Raw genomic sequence first — 22060 nt, 5'->3', positions numbered from 1 at the left:
GTCTGAACCAGTCGGACTCTCTGATGGCACGTCCCCTAAATTGTGTCACATGGAAGCCAGCGCACATAAGGGTTGCGTGCGCCACAATCACGGTGCACAAACTTCTTAAATACCCATGCAAGCCGCTTTTCCATTGAAGATAGGGCACAGTCTGAAAAAAAGAGGGTCGCAAAGGGGCCCAAAGCCTTAGTATATGTGCCCCATTGTTGTCTAAGTTTTCACCAAGTCAGAATTAGTTCATTTGAAGCAATTCCAAAATGCAGAAACCAGTTTTAGCTCAGGGTGCAGCCCTATTCAGTCCACCCCAGTATATCCATCCCTATGGTGTCCCACCTATCCTCACCCATTACATCCCTCCTCTTCTCCTCCTCCTCTCCTCCCTCTGGTCTTTAAGTCTTTGCAGTTTCCTCTCTTGCATCATTACCTTCCATCCTGCTAACAGATCACTAGACCTGATCCCTGGAGCCATTGTCTACAAGATCTCAAAACTCTTCTCATCTTTGTATTTTGGGGTGAGTGATGACCCTTTTTATTTCTGTAGATAACACTATAGTGCTATTATCCGGTAAACTGCCTGCACCTCCATCCATCCTTTCCTATGTTTCCTGTGTTACTTCTCTCCTAGTCTTCCTGTGTCTATTCTGTATATTCCCATCTCCTTTCTCTTCATTACTGTCAGATCCTTCCTATTTTGAAGTAGATCTGAGCAGCTCTATGCGACCAGTGCAGTATATACTATATACTATACTATAATTCTACTATAATAGTATATGCGTCTAGCAAAGTCTGTTCTCTCCTCCTGCACCTGTTCCTAGTTCCATAACTACAACATAAAGTTCAGAGATGTCTAATATAATGTTATAGCGTTTCATTTAATCTTTAAAGGAAATCTATGACCAGGATGAAGGATTGCAAACAAAGCACATTTACACTGGTAAACAAAGTGTTAATCCTAAACAGAACACACTCACGGTGGTCACTACCTATAGTATAGCACCATGACACAGAAAGGAATAGAATGGGGGTAAAAGGGAAAAAGTGGTGAGTGTCTCACATAAAATGTAACCTTTGTTGAATCAACAGATAAAATTGTATCTTTTTACTTATTAAAACAAACAACTAAACGTTGTGGCATTTATGTCTCTATGCCACCTAAAGTGATACATTCACAGCTTCTGAGTTAAATCTTCCAGGGATCATAAAGGAGAGGTCCCCTTTCTTGGATTATTAAACTCTCCTTTATGTAGGTAGTTAACCCTTATCAGTGCAGTACGCAGAGGCATCTATAAATAACAGGCTAGGTTGCCGCGTCAAGTTGTGAAAACAAACCCGACCAAACGGAGCTAATTCCACATCAATGTAGTATACTATAATGTGACCCAGCCGCTACCCTAATATATGAAGCCAGAGGCTCCAGTGCTCCTACAGCGGAGCTGTAACACTTGGCAAGCGTGTGCGTCCAGACACTCGCGGCAGCTCCCAGCACGATACCAGGAAAGAATGCCAGTATGCCAGCTAGTGGAGTTATCTTATAGTAAGTATGGATTCCCTAAGCTGGGAATGTATTTTGACAGAGTCCCGACACGTGTTTCGCCGGGTCTCCCCGGCTTCTTCTAGGGCGGTGGTGGCGAACCTATGGCACGGGAGCCAGTGGTGGCACTCAGAGCCCTTTCTGTGGGCACTCAGGCCATCACCACAGGACAGAGTTCACCAAACAGGACCAAACCTTCCTGCAGTCCCAGGCAACTTATGAGATGAAGCTCTTACTTCATTGGCTGTTTGGAACAGCAGGAAAAGTGAGGTAGATTAAACAGTATACATTACGCTGGCATAACGGAAATCGATACCAATGCTCATCTTGTGTAAAAATAATATTTTGTATTATCACAGGTTGCAAAAACAGTGTCATATTAAGTAAAGCATATTGCAAAGCATAAGGAATGAATTGTACACCACCAGTACATGAATAGTTAAATGACCTTCAAAATAAAGTGAAACGTTCTATGTGATATTCCCTTCATTTTCACTACTAATATCATTCTGTATTCCATACATTATCTCAGAGAGGTAAGAGGTTATTAACCCATCCAAATATTAACCAGGAGTGTGGCATCCAGGTCTCCACCTCGAATGCCCAAACTTATTTGGGTAATGGCTGGCGTGTCCAGGGGCGCTGGGCTGGGGGGCTCTGCTGCTCCCTGGCAGATGTGCATGATGCACATGGGTTCCAACCTAGCTTCACTCTGAGACATGTCTGAGCTTCACCTGGCTGCTGCTGAGTTCTCCATCCTAGTTAGCTCCAACCTTCCCTCCCTTATTTGGGTGATGGCCCATCCTTTGAGCCCTTTCAGACTACACATATGACATTTTTTTAAATGTTCTGCAATTGGTGTGGGCTGCAATTTTATTTTCAGCGCTTCACTTTTCATTTTATCATAATTGTTGATGTTATTTAGATGCTCTCTTATTCTGGTCTTCAGTTCCCGGATGGTTTTGCCTATGTTCAAAAGATTGCACGGGCATTGTAGGGCGTAGATAACCCCAACTGAAGAACAAGTAATATGCTCCTTTATCTCATATGTATCCCCATCTTTGTCCTGAAAGGTTTTCATCTGTATCAGGACTTGGCACGCAGAGCATGTGCCACATGGAAAGAATCCCGGGTACTTGCTGGCCAATATGTCTGTCTCCCCCTAGAACAGTGGTTCTCAACCTGTGGGTCGGGACCCCAGCGGGGGTCGAATGACCAAAACCGGGGGTCGCCTAAAGCCATCGGAGCCGCAATTTTACTGTGTTTTTACTGCGAGTTGCATGGTTTGGGGTCACCACAGCATGAGGAACTGTATTGTGGGGTCACAGCATTAGAAAGGTTGAGAACCACCGCCCTAGAAGGAGCCGGGGAGACCTGGCGAAACACGTGTCAGGACTCTGTCAAAATACATTCACAGCTTAGGGAATCCATACTTACTATAAGATAACTCCACTAGCTGGCATACTGGCATTCTTTCCTGGTATCGCGCTGGGAGCTGCCGCGAGTGTCTGGACGCACACGCTTGCCAAGTGTTACAGCTCCGCTGTAGGAGCACTGAAGCCTCTGGCTTCATATATTAGTGTAGCGGCTGGGTCACATTATAGTATACTACATTGATGTGGAATTAGCTCCGTCTGGTCGGGTTTGTTTTCCCAGCTTGTCGCGGCAACCTAGCCTGTTATTTATAGATGCCTCTGCGTACTGCACTGATAAGGGTTAACTACCTACATAAAGGAGAGTTTAATAATCCAAGAAAGGGGACCTCTCCGTTATGATCCCTGGAGCTGTGAATGTATCACTTTAGGTGGCACAGAGACATAAATGCCACAACGTTTAGTTGTTTGTTTTAATAAGTAAAAAGATACAATTTTATCTGTTGATTCAATAAAGGTTACATTTTATATCAGACACTCACCACTTTTTCCCTTTTTCCCCATTCTATTCCTTTCTGTGTAATAAAGCACATGTACATGCTGGAGTGAGCCCCCTCTGGCAGCATCTGCTTGAAATTTTTTATGCCCTTGATTTTACAAAAAAAAAACTTTAAAAATTATGCAAAGGACCCTGAGGAGCTCTGGGCTCAAATGACATCCATGGAGCCCGGAGCCCCTAAGGCTCATAATTTTTAATGCATTTTTTTGTGTAACAAGAGTATAAGAAGCTAAAAAAAAGATTGAATTCCTCCAGATGGGGCACACACCAGTATGTTAGTGTGCTTGGTTTACGATTTTTCATCTTGGTGGTAGATTTCCTTTAAAGGGAACCTGTCACCAGCAACCCCCCCCCCCACCAGAGCTGCACTCACTAATCTGCTGCTTATTCTGTACTGATCCTGAGTTACATCCTGTATTATACCCCAGAGCTGCACTCACTATTCTGCTGCTGGTGCAGTCACTGTGTACATACATGACATTACTTATCCTGTACTGATCCTGAGTTACATCCTGTATTATACCCCAGAGCTGCACTCACTATTCTGCTGCTGGTGCAGTCACTGTGTACATACATGACATTACTTATCCTGTACTGATCCTGAGTTACATCCTGTATTATACTCCAGAGCTGCACTCACTATTCTGCTGCTGGTGCAGTCACTGTACATACATGACATTACTAATCCTGTACTGATCCTGAGTTACATCCTGTATTATACCCCAGAGCTGCACTCACTATTCTGCTGCTAGAGTCACTGAGTACATACATGACATTACTTATCCTGTACTAATCCTGAGTTACATCCTATATTATACTCCAGAGCTGCACTCACTATTCTGCTGCTGGTGCAGTCACTGTGTACATACATGACATTACTTATCCTGTACTGATCCTGAGTTACATCCTGTATTATACCCCAGAGCTGCACTCACTATTCTGCTGCTGGTGCAGTCACTGTACATACATGACATTACTTATCCTGTACTGATCCTGAGTTACATCCTGTATTATACCCCAGAGCTGCACTCACTATTCTGCTGCTAGAGTCACTGAGTACATACATGACATTACTTATCCTGTACTAATCCTGAGTTACATCCTATATTATACTCCAGAGCTGCACTCACTATTCTGCTGCTGGTGCAGTCACTGTGTACATACATGACATTACTTATCCTGTACTGATCCTGAGTTACATCCTGTATTATACCCCAGAGCTGCACTCACTTTTCTGCTGCTGGTGCAGTCACTGTGTACATACATGACATTACTTATCCTGTACTGATCCTGAGTTACATCCTGTATTATACCCCAGAGCTGCACTCACTATTCTGCTGCTGGTGCAGTCACTGTGTACATACATGACATTAATTATCCTGTACTGATCCTGAATTACAGACATTTCATTGTATCTAATAAATGATTCAATCACAATTAATAGGTAAACAGTCTGAATCTTAAAGATGAAGATGACACAAATCCATGTGGTGCAGATGTTATGCTGGGGTAAGTTGCCTATATCATACTGCTTACTACTGTGTCCACTATAAGAGAAATGTCACAATTGTAAAGAAGTATTTTCCACAAGGGTTATGATTATACACAATAGGTAAAGTTTTCAGATTGTAGACTCTAGCAGCTCTCTGCTCCCCTCTCACAGCAGGAAGTCTCAGCATGATATGAAACACAAATTGTAAGCAAAACTGCACCAACATTGGTTTGGAATATAATTCCATGGTAAAATTCTAAGGTGACGCCACATACAGAAGCATAATACCACCGCCTCTCAGGTCTGCCCCTGGTGCTTGCACATTGAACAGGATTCAGCAGATGGCAGAAGGCTCCACGGCTCTACAATGGGTCTGCTCCTATTCAAGGTGCAAGGTGTTCCATTATTTTCTTTAAAATGAGCAATAGTACAGTCACTGTCTGGTCCTGGATTGACAATGTAAATGCTCAGGAGACTCCTCTCTTGTACCGGATTATTAGGAAGAATGGTCGATGGGGCAGCCATGGGTTTATCCTGTCAACCGATTACACCCTGTCTTCTATATTAGTGCAGAGTTTGTGATAAGATTAACGAAGAAAGGCTGAATCCAAAATTTTCAAGCTGCCTTTTCATAGATTTTGGGACATTGACCCTTCAGATAGAAAATGCAGTATTATACGGTGGGATTAAGCTAAGCAGAAATAGGGTTCAGTGATCTAGGTAAAGGACCAAGCTCAGGCTGAACATTCACAAATGAAGCTTCAATATGTAAGTTTTTTTCAATGTCTCTGTTCCTCACTATTACAAATGCTTTTTTTTCTGGAAGATATTCAAGGTTTTAAGTAGGATATAACATAATATCATGGAAACTTACCTAACCTCAGTAGTTCTAAATAATGTAGTTAAAGGCAATCTACCGCCAGGATGAAGGATTGTAAACCAAGCACCATGACATACTGGTGTGTGCCCCCTCTTTTAGTTTTATATGCCCTTGTTTTTACAAAACAAGGTATTAAAATTTATGCAAATGAGTCTGAAGGGCTCTGGGCTCCATAGATGTTAATTGAGCCTGGAGCCCCTTAGGATCTTTTGCATATTTTTTAAAGCCCCTTTTTTGTTAAAACGAGGGTATAAGAGGTTAAAATAAGAGTGGATCCTGACAAAGTGTCAAGCTCCAGGGGTACTGGACCCACTGGACCATGATGGACGGTGACGTAAGCTGACACCTTGGACCAGAATCTAAGTGGTACGGGGGCGTGGCTTGACTGCCGGACTGCACGGTCGCATGAGGTGCTAGCTCCGGCTCCGAACCAGATCTGAAGCGGCTTCTCACAGCTAATACCCGACAAAATGAGCTCTAACCCTGCTTATAAGAGTAGGCAAACCACAAAGAAAAGGGGGAACGACCACAAACCCCACAAACTTATGGATTTCTACCTTTCCCAAACTCCGGAGATGAAACAAGATGGCGCTGAGCGGCCACGCACGAGGTCTGTGAGAACAAACTATCTCGCGGAGGAGACAGACAGCCAGCACTCACAAACCAGCAGAAGATCCTGCTCGATGCCGTCATCACCGATATCGGAGTCCCGACTAATGAGCCAAAGAGCTGAAAATGAGCCGACGGCAAGCATCCCGGACCTCATGGAGCTCACAAGCGCCAAAACATGGCCGCCGCTACCATCTCCCACAGGCCAAAGCCCGGCAAAGCAGCGGCCGAGACTATGCCCTGACCAGGACCTCTCCGAGGATGAAGCGCCTCATGCAGAGAGCCCTGGCACTATGCTACAAGATGCCTTTGAATCCTTTCCAGCATCGGATAAGGTAATTACAGAGTCAGCAATGAAGACCATGCTTTGTGCTCTGAGACATTCATTTCAGGGAGACATACACAAGCTAATAACCCCTATCCAAGCTGATATGACAGAAATGGGGAATAGAGTGCATCATATAGAGGATAAGATGGGAGAAGTTGTAAAATCCCACAATGAACTTATCGATGATCATTATAAACTAGAGGAAGAGGTCAAACAAATTCAAGCCAAACTGGCTGACCTGGAAGACCGGTCACGCCGGAATAACATAAAATTCAGAGGCATACCAGAGCTGATACCTCAAAATGAATTAACCTCTTATATCCAAAAGCTTATTAAGACCCTAATTCCTGATTGCACAAATGCAGACATGGCCATTGACAGAGCACACAGACTACCACGGCCAAGACACTTGGCGGAAGAAATCCCAAGAGATGTTTTGGCACGGATCCATTTTTACACGGTCAAAGACCGACTCATGTTTGCTGCTAGGAAGAAAGGTACTCTCCCCCAACCTTTTCAAGATATATCACTTTATACCGATTTATCAGCAGCAACACTGAGACTCAGAAGAATGATGACGCCTATTACTACTGCTCTCAGAGAGAATCAAATCCCATACAAATGGGGTTTTCCCACGAAACTACTCATCTCTAAAAATGGTATCATCTCGGTGGTGAAGACAACAGAAGAGGGGACCACACTACTTAAAAGATGGGGAATCCCAACTCCGGAGAACCTAACGAAATCAAGAAACCCCCCAGCTGCAATACAAGAAGAATGGCATAAAGTCGGGTCAAAGAACAAAAGAAACACCTGAAGTTCGGAGAGGAGTTGACACCTGTTTCATTACTCACTCAATCTACAGGACTGGTAACGTTACACCCGAACTGTGTTACATACCCCAACCTGAGCAGCATATATGCTGCAATCCTTAGTTCACATAGGAGCTATTAGTATGCTCAACTTTGTTCTTTATTACAGTTATGTTTTCGTTAAAAAAGGCTCAATATGCATAACCAAAGTAAAATGTACATTGTTAAAAGTAATTGAAGATATTCTTCCATCTATCCAAACAGTTAAGGGGATTGTAAGTCCAGAATTAGCTCAAATATTGAATATGCTATGGGAGTAAAAATCATATCGATTAATACCAAGGGCCTTAATAGCCCATTTAAAAGGGCACAACTTTGGAAAGAAATGCGGGACCAAAAAGCTGATATTTTATATGTGCAAGAATCGCATCTTCTGGAAAAAGATGCACATAGAATTCATAACCCCGCGTTTACCCAGATATATCATTCTCATTTTCGTACAAAAAGTAGAGGTGTTATTGTAGCAATCAAAAACTCCATAGCTTTTCAAGAAATTAAGGTAATTCAGGACACAATGGGAAGGTATATTTTACTTGTATGTATGATTAACAATGAAGTGTTTACTCTGATCAACATTTACGCACCAAACAAACACCAAACACACTTTTTCCATAAAATGATGCGCATTATACAAAAACACTCACAAGGGGAAATAATTATGGGAGGAGACTTTAATATAATTCCAGACCCAGACATGGATAGTACATCAGCCCCCACTAGACGTACGCAGAGTCTGAACCACGCCATTAGCAAAACAAACCTATTTGACATATGGAGAGCCCAACATAGTTCAGAGAGAGACTACACCTTCCACTCCATTGTACACAATTCCTATTCTAGGATTGATCTATTCTTAATTAGCAAAAATCTGCTCACCAGGGTGGATGAAACTAACATAGCCACTATTACATGGTCGGACCATGCTCCCATTTCCATAAATATATCAGACACACAAGAACAAACACCTACCTATATTTGGAAATGCAACGAATATTTATTGAAACAACCTAAATACAAAGCTATCTTTGAAAGAGATCTGAAGGAATATTTTAGGTTCAACACTACGTCTGTCCCAGACCCCATCTTATTATGGAACGCCCATAAAGTATATATTAGAGGCACATTCATTAAATTGGGAATCCAAGACAAAATACGCAGAGCACAAGAAGCAGAAGCCATTACACAGGAAATACAAAGATTGGAGGTGTTGAATAAACAATCCCCAAACCTAAACTTAGCAACAAAAATCTTAAACAAACGGGAACAACTACGCATGCTCTTATTACATGTATATGAAAAGAGACTCCAAAAAACTGGAGCCTTATATTATGCCCAAGGTAACAAGGCAGGAAAGATCCTAGCCAAAAAGTTTAAAAACAAACAACTTAAGGCAAAAATACCATTCCTTTTCACAGCAGATAATAAGGGAAAATTAATAACTCCGGAGGACATAGCTAACAGATTCAGGGATTATTATGAAACCCTATATAATCTACAGAAAGACCCTTTCACCTACCAACCTTCCCAGCAAGAAATAAATGCCTTCTTAAGCAAGCTTCAACTTAAAGCTATATCAGAATCCCAAAAGGAACACATAAATCTGCCATTCACTTTAGATGAAGTCAGACAAGCCATTAGAGAAACCCCATCACATAAAGCCCCAGGACCAGATGGAATCATAGGGGAATATTATAAATTACACTCAGAGTTGCTCATACCACATATGACAAAAACTTTTAACACCATGATAACTTCAAAATGTTTCCCAAAAGAAAATCAAGAGGCTCTAATAGTCACCATCCCGAAGCCTGGTAAAGCACCCGAATGCCCCCAAAACTTCAGGCCAATATCATTATTAAATATTGATACTAAAATCTATGCAAAAATACTAGCCTCTCGCCTAATGAAATACCTACCTAGTCTGATAAATGACAATCAGACAGGTTTCATAAAAAATAGGCAAGCTTCGGATAATACCAGGAAAATAGTGGATTTAGTCAATCTCTTGGAACAACAAAAAACACCTGCTGTATTGCTAGCTCTGGACGCCGAGAAGGCGTTTGACCGCATCCACTGGTCGTACGCCTTCTCGGCTCTCACATGCATGGGTTTCGAGGGGACCTTTCTTTCCGCAGTAAAAAATCTATACTCTGCACCTTCTGCAAGAGTTTATACCAACGGTACCTTGTCGAAGCCATTTGACATATCGAATGGCACACGACAGGGATGTCCCCTATCCCCCCTGATTTTTAACCTATCATTGGAACCTCTTGCTCAAACTATCCAACACTCTCCCTCAATACAGGGTATTAATGTAGGTAATAAGAAACATGTAATTGCATTATATGCAGATGATATTATCCTATCCCTTACCAATCCTGAAGACTCCCTAGAAGCAGCAATGTCCATCTTACAAGCCTTTGGAAACATTTCTTACTATAAACTCAATACCACCAAAACCCAAGCCCTTCCATTATACATAAAACCAGACTCCCTATTCTTCTTACAAAAGAAATATCCCTTTGACTGGAAAACACATAATATTCAATATCTGGGAGTACAAGTTACTTTTCCATCCACTAAACTCTACACAGAGAACTACGAAACTTTATTAAACAAACTAGACAAAGAAGCTAAACTGATGTTAAATAAAGAAATATCTTGGCTGGGCAGAATAGCTGCCTATAAGATGCTTCTCCTCCCTAGATTACTTTATCTGTTCCGCACTCTACCTATGGCCCTCCCGAACAGGTTCTTTATTAGAGCCCACAACATCATGACCTCATACATCTGGAAAGGAAATAAACCACGTACTTCACACAAAATCATATCCAAACACAAACTCGCAGGAGGACTGGGAGTCCCAGATATTAAAGGATATTACTGCGCCACGGTGCTCCAACAAGCATCGCAGTGGCTTAAAACCAAAACATTACTCCCTTGGATGCACATAGAGGAAGTCACAGCAAGTAACACCAAAATAGATACATTACTGTCAGCCTCCCTATGGAACTTCCCTCATCCCAAGTCAATGCTCCCTATGACACGTAATCTTTTGGACATCTGGGCTCAATCACATAAATCTACAACACTAAAACATACCAACTTAAAACTATCGGATATGTCAATTGAAACAATGGAGTATGCTTTACCAGATCTCAATATGCAAGTCTGGAGAGATAAAGGGATCCAGACCGTTAAGCAATTACTGGAGGAAAACAAGATCAAAACTTTCTGTGATTTACAGCGACATTATACCCTTCCTAGTAATGCATTATTCACCTATCTTAGAGTGAAACATTTTATTGACAAAACTGGAGAGTTAACTCATATATACAACCCTCGCCTTCATACCATGATACAACAACCCTTGAGAGGTCTACAACCCATATATTCATATATAACTTCTCTCATGCAATTTCAAAATTTCTATACTTTTAGATTATGGGAAAGAGATCTAGGCTGTAAAATACCTCCAGAGGACTGGAATAAAGCAATTGGCATCACCCACACCGCTCTAAAATGCACTACTCACATAGAAAATGCCATCAAAATTATACTGAGGTGGTATTATACCCCAGACCGTATTCACCAAGCATACCCACTCTCATCACCCACATGCTGGAGGTGCGGTGGAAATAAAGGTACTCTATTACATATTTTTTGGGACTGCCCAATGTTACAGTCATACTGGACCAGAGTTTTCAACTTGCTGCATCTAATGATAGGTAATTCACTTAAGTGCAGCCCAGCAACAGCACTATTAAGCTTAGACCTCCATAACCTTTCATGGAAACATAAAATTTTGAGCTGCAAGACTCTAGCCATAGCAAGACTTATAATAGCGAGACACTGGAAAAGCCCCACATGTCCCCCCTTTTCAGAATTCATAGCAAGTGTAAATACTACTTATGAATATGAGAAACACTTAGCCTTTGGTCTACTTCGTAAACAACCTATAGAAGAAATTTGGGCTCCATGGCTGACCCATAAACCAGCACAATAAGTGTTAACAAGCCTCAAGGACCAATATGTTCGGGAGAAGACGTATCCATAAAGTGTAGAGTAAAATAATAAAAAAGGAGAATATTCTTTCAATTTCAATTACAATTTCATATAGATCTTTTATCCTTCAACAAGCGTAAACTTGGACGAGCCTATGTTCACATGTTCACATGTTTATGGTTTCTTTGTGTTTTATATGTTAACGCTACCATCTTTGATTACATGGAATTATTTGAAATACGCTATGTCATAGCTATATAAACAAATACAGATCATATATAAAAAATTAGACTAAGCGTGATATACATTGTATGTATTGATACAATAAATGTATTTGGTGATACAGTGAATGTATAATAATTTTGTACCACAAAAATTTCAATAAAAAAGATTTAAACGAAAAAGAATCTAAGTGGTACCCAGTTTTCACCAGAGCCCGCCGCAAAGCGGGTAGTACATGGTGCGCGTGGTACCCCCAGGTCATTCCACAGTTGTAACTTTTTTCTGCGTTGGAAGCCAAGGCGAGGTACAGAAACGTTAGGCAGAACCGTAGTCTTGGACAGGCAGGAGGTCAGGACAGGCAGCACAGGATCAGAGTACCCAACACTGGGACATAGCAATAGGTCAAGGAAGGCAGCAGTCAGGAACGAAACCAGGGTCACAACAGGAAATCACCATAACAGCGCAGGGCATTAAACATAATGGTTGGCATCTTCGGAAGCCGGCACAAGAGGGTGGGACCTGCGTGCCGGACCAAGGGGGTGGGACGTGCGCGCCGGACTGCCAAAGCCAGCGCTGGATTGAGGCGAGGTGAGTAAGATGGCAGGGGTACTGGGGTAAAGAGAGGGGCATGGGTGCGCAGGCGACCCAGGACATGGGTTGCTGGGACACCAGTGACACAGAGGGGGCTCACACCAGTATGTAAGTGTGCTTGGTTTACAATCCTTCATCCTGGTGGTAGATTTCCTTGAAACTGTTGATACTATCATATCTGGTTTCCTTTTGTTCCCGGCAATTGACCTTTAATTTTCTATATTCTATACGCTTTTAGCTCTTTATACCAAGATAGAGGTTTTTTTTATATTTTGCAGGTGTGCTCCTCATGCTGATAACTGTACAACCGGTAGAAAGTAAGTATTTATCTTACTTATTTATTATCACCTAACTTATTATCACCTAGGGTATTTGTCCATAGGACCTTATCATAAAAATCATTATTGCTGCATCCAAATTTTTGAGCTAAATGCTGAGTTCTCACATTCGAGTGTCATTAAAATGTAAATTTTATTTTAATCAAAGTAAAAAATTCCTAAATTGTTTGAAGTGAATAAACTCCTTTAAAAATCCCAATGATGTGTGGACTGTATTATTATGGCCTTTCAGAAGAAATAGTAACTAGTAGTTGTTTTACATTCAATATGCTGTAACATATTTCCTCATCTGCTGCTGTGTAACGCTAATTAAGTTGTTGGATACATTGTAGCATGTGTGTCTATTGCTGACACTAGATGTCAGTGTTGTTGTGCTTCTGACTAAGCCTGTATATTCCGATATTAACTTTTTACATAGCAGCCTGGTTTATAGTGGCCAATAAATATTTTTTGGCACTGTGTGCCTACTAATGGCTAGCTCCGATCTGCAGCTCTGAGCTGCCTAACTTTTTGCTATTGTTTAGCTACGTTCCACACTACATTGATATTAAAACCAAGAACTATCAGCCCCCCAACATGTTTTGCCAGTTAACGTGGCTTCCTCAGGGGTAATGGGCTATAGGTAGTGGCGGCGTGCTTAATCTAGGGTTATATAAACTTTAGTGGTCCTCCCCCGTATACTGTTTAGCCATTCAGTGGTCGTTTCCACCGTCTAGGTTAACCTCATGGGTCCGTTAATTGAATGACAGATTTTTAAACAAATAATAATCACTTACCGCAATGACTACATGTCATTGCTAACCAATGTCGATCGATTATCGTGGGTCCTCTCCCCAATGGCTGCCCGTCTTCGGCGCATGCGAGCCGAAGAAATATGCGGATCCCGAATCTCTGGTGCGCATGTCTTGGCACTTAGTGCCACCCGTGATTGTTATGCGCATGCTCCGGCACTTAGTTCGTGCCATCTGAATTTATATGTGCGCATGCTCCGGCACTTAGTTAGTGCCACCCGTGATTGTTATGCGCATGCTCCGGCACTTAGTTCGTGCCATCTGAATTTATATGTGCACATGCTCCGGCACTTAGTTCGTGCCATACAAGGTAAGTATATTATGTTCATATATCAACTAGAGTATTGCTCACAGTCGGTCTACAGATTTTAATGTATCTACTCATGAACTTAAAGAGAACCCGTCATGCAAAATAACCCCCTAAACTAAATATATTTTCATAAACTGCCATTAGAGAACATTGCCTCTATCCCTTCATTGTCCCTCTACATGCCTGTAAACCTAAGCAATGAGGTCCTAAAGCTGTATGCAAATGACCTGTGAGATGTCCAATGAAGCATTAGCATATTCAAGCTGTCCACCTTATTCATGAGTGGGAGGTACAGCCACACCCCCAGTGCATGACTGACAGCCTGTATAATGATGTGAGGCTGTATAATGATGTGCTTCCTGGTGCTGGTGGCCAAGCCCCCTGCAGCCTGTGTGTGCATGTGTGTGTGTGTGTATAGGAGAGATACAGCAGCTCCAGGCTGCAGCCATGTTACAGCAGAACATGTCAGATTCATGTGTAGCTGATGTCTGTGTCTCTCACCTGTATATTAGGAGGATGCAGCATGTCAGCAGATGCAGCACACACACTAGCCATGCTTTACTATACATTACACACAGACATGAACAGGGGGAGGAGAGGGGAGGGGTAACAGGGGTGACATCACTGCCTCTGACCATGTGACCAGCCTCATTCACATGATAAAAAATAGATGATTTTACAATGAATAATGTATGAAATAACTAGATAAAGGCTGGGATGGGATCCTTGTGAGCTGCTCCAACAGGTAGAGGTGACAGGACTAGTGGCAGAGACCTGATGACAGGTGTCCTTTAACTCACGTGTTTAGCTTCCATAGGGCTCTGCGTTGGGGAGACATCGGTGTATATTCAGCTACAATCCCTTTCTTGTGAATCATTGCTGTTTGATGGACAGATGTTTGTGATTTGTATCACAGATAAGAGATTTGATGGGGGGCGATCATTTCCAATGATAGCAGTTCATTATAACTCTGTTCTCAGATTTCGTGTTATGGCCAACATTAAGATGATTTTAATGGTTATTTACTTCACTATGTGTAAGTTATCAGCAATGTGTAGATTCTAATTAAAGTATTTTTGTGAAGTTAATTTTTCAAGGGATTCTCATTCTTCCATTTATGTTTGCCATTGTCCATTAGTGGAGTGATTCTCTACACCCTTTTGATTCATCTCAGACTATACATTATCTACCAAGGGGAAATTTGAATTAATTTATAATCAATTTTTCACAGATCCATAGAGCTTAAAGGAAACCTACCACTTCTGAAGGTAGGTATGAGATGCAAACACCGGGCACCAGCTCAGGGTGAGCTGGTGCCGGTGCTTAGTTTCGTTAGTGTTAAAACCGCGGTATTGCGGTTTTAACACTTTTTAAACTTTATAGCAGTTTCTGCTATAAAGTTTAAAAAGTGTTAAAACCGCAATACCGCGGTTTTAACACTAACGAAACTAAGCACCGGCACCAGCTCACCCTGAGCTGGTGCCCGGTGTTTGCATCTCATACCTACCTTCAGAAGTGGTAGGTTTCCTTTAAAGAGGTGTATAGAGAGGGCAGCCAGTATTTTTTATAGGAAGGTAAAGCCTTTGTTTAAGCCTTGCGGGCTTCTACATTTTAGTTTGTGGATCCATCGTGCTTCCGTTTGTAACAACAGTTTGTCAAGGTTACCTTTTCTGGGACCCAATTTTAGCTTCTCCACTCCCCAGAATTTCAAACAATTGACATCTCCCCTATGTACCAGTCTGATATATTTAGAAATTGGGGTGTCTTTATTGGTGGTGACGGAACTCAGATGTCCTGATATGCGTCTGCGCAATTCTTGAACGGTTTTTCCGACATAGAGTAGGGGGCACGTGCACTGCGCTGCATACACGACCCCCTCACTTTTACAGTTCATATATTGTCTAATGGTGAACTCTTCACCATTACTGGGGTTAGTGAATTTTCTGGTTGGGGGCATAAATTTACAAAAGGTACAATTCCCACATGGATATGACCCTATTTGGATGGAGTGCAGCCAGGTCTCATTTATGGGTCCTCTTGTAAAGTGGCTCCTCACCAGGTAGTCCCTCAGGTTTTTTCCTCTCCGATAGGTGATTGCTGGGTATGTAGTGAGTTTATCTTTCAAATCGTTATCCGCCAGCAGGATAGGCCAGTATTTTTTGATGATTCCAGAGATCTGATGTTGCTATGCAACATATTTGGTCCTGATGTTCTTTCCTCTCAGTAGTTCTTATAAGTGTATCCCGTTCAGTTCTTTTGGCTCTGGGGTATGCTCTATATAGATGTGTTTTGGGATAGCCTCTATTCTTAAACCTGTTGAATAGTAGGGTACATTCACTCTTAAATGATGCTTACACAGTGCCAAAAAATATTTATTGGCCACTATAAACCAGGCTGCTATGTAAAAAGTTAATATCGGAATATACAGGCTTAGTCAGAAGCACAACAACACTGACATCTAGTGTCAGCAATAGACACACATGCTACAATGTATCCAACAACTTAATTAGCGTTACACAGCAGCAGATGAAGAAATATGTTACAGCATATTGAATGTAAAACAACTACTAGTTACTATTTCTTCTGAAAGGCCATAATAATACAGTCCACACAGCATTGGGTTTTTTAAAAGAGTTTATTCACTTCAAACAATTTAGGAATTTTTTACTTTGATTAAAATAAAATTTACATTTTAATGACACTTGAATATGGGTACATTATCTTTGCCTTAGGCAATGTTCTGTAAAAAAAAGTTAACCCTGTCTAGTGTTTTCGTTGTCCTCTTGTTCTGCACAAAAAAATGCTGAGTAGGATATAAAAAGGCAGCGCTGGATTCACCCCAGAATTGTACCGGCCATGCTACACACTGCTGGTAATTCTGGGTAGGACCGACAATGCTTAGTGATCTATAATGTATGGAGAGAACAATCTGACTACCTGTGCCAACATCCCACGGCATGATAGCTAAGTGATATTATAAGCAAGAAAAGCCTAATGAAGACCCCCTGCTTTGTCCTAAGCATTTGCCTATTAGACCCTGCCCCTGGCTGATACTGACACCGATACTGATCAATAATGATACTTTGGGGGAGGAGTTACCAGAAACACCCGGTGCTTCCTTAGTTACCCCAGACCATGATTCAGACTGTTTGTAAACTAAACACCTTGGGGCACATTTACTTACCCGGTCCGAGGAGTTCATTGTCCGTGTATAATGCCCTGTGCCACGATTCACAAAGACCGTGCGCCCGATATCCTGCATGTGTCATTTCCCCGCTCAGGTCCGCAGGAGTTCACCTTCTTCTTCCTGGTGCATGCAAGTGCATTGTCCGTGTATAATGCGCTGTGCCGTGATTCACAAAGACCGTGCGCCCGATATCCTGCATGTGTCATTTCCCCGCTCAGGTCCGCAGGAGTTCACCTTCTTCTTCCTGGTGCATGTAAGTGCATTGTCCGTGTATAATGCGCTGTGCGGGGAGTCACTAAGATCGTGCACCCGATATCCTGCATGTGTCGCTTCCCCGCTCAGGTCCGCAGGAGTTCACCTTCTTCTTCCTGGTGCATGCAAGTGCATTGTCTTGTGACACAATTTGCATCTTAACCCCTTCGGCACTCTTTTGGGCTTAAGGACGCGCTCCCATTTTTCAAATCTGGCCTGTGTCACTATAAGTGGTTATAGTTTTGGAACGCTATGAGATATCCAGGGGATTTTGAGATTGTTTTCTCGTGACACATTGTACTTTAAATTTGTAAAAAAATTTGAATGAAATCTTTTGCGTTTAGTTATGAAAAAAAAAACAAAATTTGGCAAAAATTTGGAAAAATTCTTTATTTTAAAAGTTCTAAATTCTCTACTTTTGATATAGATAGTCAAAGCACCCAAATAAATGTATAGCTTACATTTCCCAAATGTCTGCTTTATGTTGGCATGGTTTTTTAAGATTCCACATATTTTACTAGAATGTTATGAGGCTCAGAATTTAGGTGCCATTTTTCACATTTTTCGTAAAATCACCAAAACCCGTATTTAGATGGACCTGCTCAACTTCTAATTGACACTGAGAGGCCTAAATAATAGCGAGACTCGTAAATTACCCCATTGTGGAAACTAAACCCCTCAACGTATGAAAAACCACTTTTAAGAAGTTTGTTAACCCTTTACGTGTTTTATAGGGGTTAAAACAAAATGGAGGTGCAGTCTGCAGATTGTAATATTTTTTGACAATACACTCATTTTGGGTGGAAAATTAAACATTTACAATGGATTTAATGAAAAAAGGCTCCACAAAGTTTGATACCCAATTCCTCCCGAATGCACCGATACCCCATATGTGCTGGTAACCTGCTGTATGGGCGCACGGCCGGGCATAGAAGGGAAGGAGGCGCCGTGCAGATCAGATTTGCTATGTCACATTGTACTGGCTATAATTCTTTCTTTTTTTATTGAGGACCTACAGGGGCTTATTTCTTTTGCCACATGAGATGCACTTTTCTGGTACGTAATTTTGGGGCATCTATAGCTAATTGGTGAGATTTTATTAACTCTTTGTTGGTGGAGGAAATGAAAATTATCAATTTTTAGGAACATTTTTATGTTTTTTTTTTACCATACCATAAAAATAGTATATTATTTTTATTCTATGGGTCACCACGATTACAAAAAGACCTCATTTATATAGAGTTTTTTTATTTTTTCCCATTTTTACTGAATAAAAAGTAATTTGGCAAATACTGTGGGGCAGATTTACTTACTTACCCGGTCTGTTCGCGATCCAGCGGCGCGTTCTCTGCGGTGGATTCGGGTCCGGCCGGGATTCATCAAGGTAGTTCCTCCGCCGTCCACCAGGTGGCGCTGCTGCGCTGAAAAGCATCTGAACGCACTCAACTTCACCGAGCCGGACCAAGTGAAGGTAAGTGCGTCCCAAGTGACACTTTTATTGTTTTAAATTCAGCGCTTTTTCCGAATCCTTCGGGTTTTCGCTCGGCCACGCCCCCCGATTTCCGTCGCGTGCATGCCGGCGCCGATGCGACACAATCCGATCGCGTGCGCCAAAATCCCGGGGCAATACAGTGAAAATCGTCGCAAATCAGAAATATTCAGGTAACATGTCAGGAAAACGCGAATCGGGCCCTTAGTAAATGACCCCCATTATGTTGTTAATTTTAGCATCACCGTCTTTCATATGCAGAACTTTTTTATTTTTCGCCTCACAAATCTGTTTAAGGGCTTATTTTTTGCGAGAAGGATTGTTCTTTTTAGTGGTCTTATTTTAGAGTGCATAACATTTTTTAAATCACTTTTTAGAGCATTTTTTTATAGGGTAATAATTGAAAATTATCTTTTTTTGGAGCTACTTTTTTTTTTTACGGGGTTCACTTTGCGGATCTAATAACGATTCTGTTTTATTATGCAGATTGTTACGGACGCAGCGATACCAAATATGTGGGGGTTTGTGTATTTTATTCAATTGTACTGAATAAAAACCAATTTGGAGAAAATCTTGTTCATTTTAGCATCACCATCTTTTCATATGCATAACTTTTTTATTTTTTGCGATAATAGTTGTTCTTTTTAGTGGGCTTATTTTAGAGTGCATAACATTTTTTAAATCACTTTTTAGAGCATTTTTTTATAGGGCATTAATTAAAAATAATATTTTTTCGGGAAGTTTTTGCGTTTTTTTTCTCCGGCGTTTACTGTGCGGGTCCAGTAACAATTCTGTTTTTTTAATACAGATTGTTACGGACGCGGCAATACCAAATATGCAGGTTTTTTTTTGTGTTTTTTATACTTTATTAAGTGTTTTTATAGGAAAGTGACGTTTTAGGGGCTTATATTTTTATGTATTTATTTTTTATTTATTTATTCTAATGTATTAACTTTAGTGTTTTTTTACTTATACATACTTGAACTTGAATCAGCGATACTCTGATTGCTTGTTCAAGTTCTATTTTATTGTAGAGCAGTGTAATCTGTCTGGCATGCTCGCGCATGCTCAGACACTTTACAGTCAGACCCGGAAGGGGTCTGACTGCCATGGAGACCGGGCAGCTCCGGGGCACATGCCAGTCCTCGGAGCTGCCCAGAAGAGGATTGGATCCCCCGGTAAGCGGCACAGGGGATCCGATCCACAGCGCAAACACCACTACACGCCGCGATCATGCTTGACCGCGGCGTGTAAGGGGTTAACGACCGCGATCGGATCCGCGGTTGTTAGCGCAGGCTGTCAGCTGTGATAGACAGCTGACAGCCGCTGCTTCTGGTGCTGGCTCCGTTTGTGAGCCGGTGCGAGAAGCAGGACGTTATAGAACGTCCCCGTGCGCTTATCATTTAGCCCCGGGGACGTACTATAACGCCCTGGTGCGCCTAGGGATTAAATCCCGCGCTCAGTCCGTATCAGTCAGAATGTCCGACGGCCCGCCCCCTCGATTTCTGTCGCATGAAAACTAGCGCAACTGCACCACAATGCGAACACATGTGACACAATCTCAGCGCAAATCCCTGTTAAATACCTGGCAAAGCTGCGCAAATCCCGAAAACAGCAATAAACCGACAAAAGTGTATTCCGTAACCCTTAGTAAATGTGCCCCATTGATCTGATTTGAGCCGCAAATGTGAACACTTTGGGGCTTATTTACTAAGAGTCTGTGGATGCATTTTTTTCAGACTTTCCGACATTTTCGGGTTTTGCACAGCTGTGATAGATATTTAACAGGGGATCGTGTCGCACGCGATCGAATTTTGGTGCAGTTTTTATGCTACAGAAATTGGGGGGCGGGCTGTCGGACGATCCAACTGATTCAGGCTGGGCTCGGCGATTTAACTTTCAAATTGTGTCACAATCCAATGCACTTACATGCACTGGGAAGAAGAAGGTGAACTCCGGGGACCTGAGCGGGGAAGTGACACATGCAGGATATCAGGCGCACAGTCTTTGTGAATCGCGGCACAGGGCATTATACACGGACAATGCACTTTCTGTTAAACTCCTCCGGACAGGTAAGTAAATGTGCCCCACTGTATTTTTTATATATAAAATAAAGTGAGGTTTTTATCGTCTATCCGAGTGCCGGAGGGGAATTTTCTCATCAACCTTGAACTAGCACCAGCTCACAACTAAATTCCATGAACAAGAGGAGGTCTATGAGTTGAGCACACAAGCAAAGAATAAGCATAAATCATTGGTTACAATTAGGTAATTTACAAAAAGGAGTTAATTAAACTATGATTGCAAAGTTTATATCTATAAATATCAAAATATTGACAAAGAAAACTTTATTAAATGCAATTCTTTTTCAAGTGATTTGTGAAAAAGGCAAAGAATATGTGGCGTGTGAAGACCCCTGTGCAAGAAGCTGCGATTCCCTTTATAAACAATGCCAGGGAGGGTGTGTGTCCAAATGTTTCTGCGAAAGCGGCACGCTAGAAAACGAATCCGGCACGTGTGTGAATAAGGAAGACTGCTGCACCGGCAACTACACATATAAAAATTGTTTTAACAGATGTGAGCAATCTTGTGCAAGATATTATGATCCTACATCACTCTGTAATTACTTATGTGACATAGGCTGCGGTTGTAAAGACGGATACTGGATACCAGCGGGCACCAACAAATGTGTCCTTCCTCAGGACTGCCCCGCCCCCAAAAGTGGCTAAAATGTCCCATATACTGTACATTTTATTATCCAGTGACAAGCTGTAAGGTGACCTTGTCCGATGATATGAAGAAAAGTCACAATGAAATTAAATAATTGTGAAATTGAGTTTTATGATATTTATATTCATTCATTTATCAGGATCTCAGGCTGCAGCTGAAAACAGAGATCAACACCAAACAATAGATACCACACTGAACCTCACTAGGCCTCCATATAGTCAGACACAGGGTCCCCTTGGAATTCTGAGCCTATGCAAATCTGTTCTCTGAGAACCAGGGGGGTAGAACCTTTATGTAGGGTGTACCAGTGTGGAGGAGCTGATGTAGGGTGTACCAGTGTGGAGGAGCTGATGTAGGGTGTACCAGTGTGGAGGAGCTGATGTAGGGTGTACCATTGTGAAGGAGCTGATGTAGGGTGTACCACTGTGGAGGAGCTGATGTAGGGTGTACCAGTGTGGAGGAGCTGATGTAGGGTGTACCAGTGTGGAGGAGCTGATGTAG

At 41.9% G+C, this 22060-nt stretch overlaps 1 long non-coding RNA gene across 1 annotated transcript; it reads left to right on the top strand.

Moving 5' to 3' along the window:
* Positions 1-364: 364 nt before the first annotated feature.
* Positions 365-21665, top strand: LOC140065568 (uncharacterized). The gene is made up of 4 exons (XR_011847955.1): positions 365-512; positions 4908-4972; positions 12741-12779; positions 21203-21665. It is a non-coding gene; the product is annotated as an uncharacterized lncRNA (long non-coding RNA).
* The last annotated feature ends 395 nt before the right edge of the window (positions 21666-22060 follow it).

This window comes from Engystomops pustulosus, chromosome 6 (genome assembly GCF_040894005.1).
Source record: "Engystomops pustulosus chromosome 6, aEngPut4.maternal, whole genome shotgun sequence".
NCBI classification, from domain to species: domain Eukaryota; kingdom Metazoa; phylum Chordata; class Amphibia; order Anura; family Leptodactylidae; genus Engystomops; species Engystomops pustulosus.
This window is presented reverse-complemented; position numbering and strand designations above follow the sequence as displayed.